Source organism: Octopus bimaculoides, chromosome 9 (genome assembly GCF_001194135.2).
Source record: "Octopus bimaculoides isolate UCB-OBI-ISO-001 chromosome 9, ASM119413v2, whole genome shotgun sequence".
Lineage (NCBI taxonomy): Eukaryota > Metazoa > Mollusca > Cephalopoda > Octopoda > Octopodidae > Octopus > Octopus bimaculoides.
In genome coordinates, this window is record NC_068989.1 from 41,201,686 (window position 1) to 41,204,588 (window position 2,903).

At 32.3% G+C, this 2,903-nt stretch overlaps 1 protein-coding gene across 2 annotated transcripts in view; it reads right to left on the minus strand.

Moving 5' to 3' along the window:
• The window catches only part of LOC106871175 (uncharacterized), a 181,712-nt gene that overhangs the window by 7,049 nt on the left and 171,760 nt on the right, over positions 1–2,903 (minus strand). The window lies entirely within an intron of this gene.

A 2,903-nucleotide genomic window follows, 5' to 3' on the forward strand; every position in this document is an offset into this window, starting at 1 on the left:
TATATATATAATTAAAGGTAGAGTTATAATACCATGTTATGTAAGCTGAGTTTTTTTCAGCTTTGATAAAATAGTATATATTTGTGGAAGTGATAGGTTCAATGGAACATTGTCAGCCCACTTAGAATAAAGAACTCAAAGCAAGAAATCTGAGAACCAAGATATTCAACCCATAACCATGAGTCTGACATAATATATTTTGTTTCATCCCTGATAAAGCCTTCTGATGGAACAAAATATATTTTGTCAGACTCACAGTTATGGATTAAATATATATTTATATATCATATGTATATAACACAAAACCATTCAAATTGTTTATGGCAACTAATTTTTGGCCCTTTGACAAAACCTCTCAGTGAGTGAGGTGGGCAAATGATTTAGATAACTCTCCATTGCTCCAACCAAATCTTCAGGTTTCAGTAATATCATTACCAAGAACTGCCCTATAGTAATAAGACTGAATAAATAACATCACATATGATAATATCTAAGATATGGTGATACTAATACAATTTTGACCCCTTGATTGTTGGGTGAGGAGGGTTAGAACATTATAATATGATGTTGTTTCAGGAATCCCACAATGCTTCAATATTCTGCAATTGTTCTACTACTGTCCATTTCAGTAATTTGTAAAATTCTGTGGATTCATAAAAACTTTGGTTATTATTGAGGCATCAGAAAACCACTCAAAAAAAATATTCTTGATAATCCACAGAATCTGAGCAATACAAAAGGTATTCCAGATCCTTACCAAAAAGGAAGTGTATAGTACAGTGTCTTGATGGTGATAATAAGGGTGGTAGATTAGCAAAAAAAAAAAAAAAAAATCAGGGAAAAAGGATTTGCAGTATTAGTTTCAACTGTTTACATTCTGAGTTCAAATCCTGCCAGAGTCAGTTTTGCTTTCCATCCTTTTTTTTTCTTTTTTGGTGGTGGTGGGGTTTCAATCTAATTGATAAACACTCTCCTCCAAAATTTCAAGCCTTGTGCCTAAGTTACAAAATAACGATGATAATTATTTCTAATAAAAAGCACTAAGCCTGGGGGCACAGATTAGTCAATTACATCAACCCCAGTACTCGGGTAGTACTTTATTTTATTGATCCTGAAAGGATGAAAAAGCAAAGTTGATCTCAGCAGGATTTGAATTCATAATATAAAAAACATTAACAGTATTTTGTCTGACACTCTGATGGTTCTGCTACCTACCACCCTAATAATAATAATAATAATAATAACAACAACAATAACAACAACAATAATAACAACAGTGCAACATTGTTCCTTGATGTCGGTGTAGAGGAAATCAAATCTCTTGATAGTAAAGTTTCACACCACAGATGATTGATCTGTTTGTCAAAGAATACAGATCAATATTAAATTGTTCTTTTACATAGAGGAACAGATCAGTAATGAGTTGTCCCCTTATTAAGCAGTTCAATAATAAACTGTCTCAGCATGAAGCCATAACTTCTCATTCCTATTTCTCTTGTGCCTCACGTTCCTTAACAGAGCAGTTAATATTGTACAGAAGGTAGAGAATCAGTTTATTGTAATCTGGTTGAGGGCTTCGTGTTTCTGGACTCAAAATCTTGCTGGGAGTAGACTTTCATCTTTTTCTTTCCCATCATAGAGAAATGAAATATATACCAGTAATATACTGAGGTTGACCCATACAATTGTACTCCCACCTCCATCCACAGCTTTCTTTCTCCATCAAAATAAAAATTTAATTTTAAAATATCCCAAAAGAGTATTTTGCTTAAGAAAGTTAAGAAAGTAATAATAATGAGATCCCTTTAAATACCTGAGATTTTTTAACCCAGAATTATACACAAGCAATAACATGCAAATAAGCAACGAAATAAGCTAAGATTAGAATGCACTGTGGTGGGGGTTGAATTGGGATGTGTTTGAGGTGGAATTTGAATGTAGAATGTAAAGTGACATAAATATAAACTGCAAAGCTTTTGATCATTCTCTGCACCTTCAATAATTGAGGATTTGTACAGCACATGCATAAATCTATCACTGCCAGGAGGTTAAACTTAATTTTTATAGATTAATTATTAAAAGTACGTAGAAATTACAGATATAACTCTGTGGTTTATAGCTCAGTACTCCTTTTCTCTGAAAAGTATTTTACAAATGATATTTTAATCAAACATAAGCTAATTCTGCACTATATTTCCTTATATTGTCTCATCCAGCATGTGTCTCTTTTCAATTATTCGCATAGATTAATGTTCCTCTGTGTAAAAGTTTTTATGGAAATTACTAAAGATGAAGACTAATATAATAAAATCATATTAGTCTTTGGCACACCATTAGTCATATTTCTACTCACTGATCTAACAATGTTCTATTTGAATTGTAATTCCAACAAAGATTTTCTTTTTTTTTAAATATGTTTAGAACATAAATTTTGTACATGGCTTAAATATTTTATTTCTCAGGAAAATTACAATCCCACTTTAAACACCCAGCAACCCCATTCAATCCACTGCAACCCCTTGACATCAACTGCCCTGATTAAGAAACACTGGTGTAACCTGTCCTATGAGAAAACTTGCCAGATAAAAAAGCCAGAGAAACTAAGAATGTACCAATAGCTAGGTTTAGAAATATATGAAAGGTAGAGATGAGAAAACTTGGAAACTGTGGCAGTTGTGTTTAATTGTTCAGGCTGAGAAATTAGGAAAGGAAATGGATGAAATAATACACATATATGTGGAGAGAAAACTGTAGTGAGAAAGTGAATGCCATAAAAGACATTGTCTGGAATTATCTACAGAGACTGAAATTCCTATTTCCAGAGTCCAAACAAAATTTTGGTAAACAGGTATATTCTGCTTACTACTACAAGAAGTAATGATATAAGCACAGGGACTGAAATT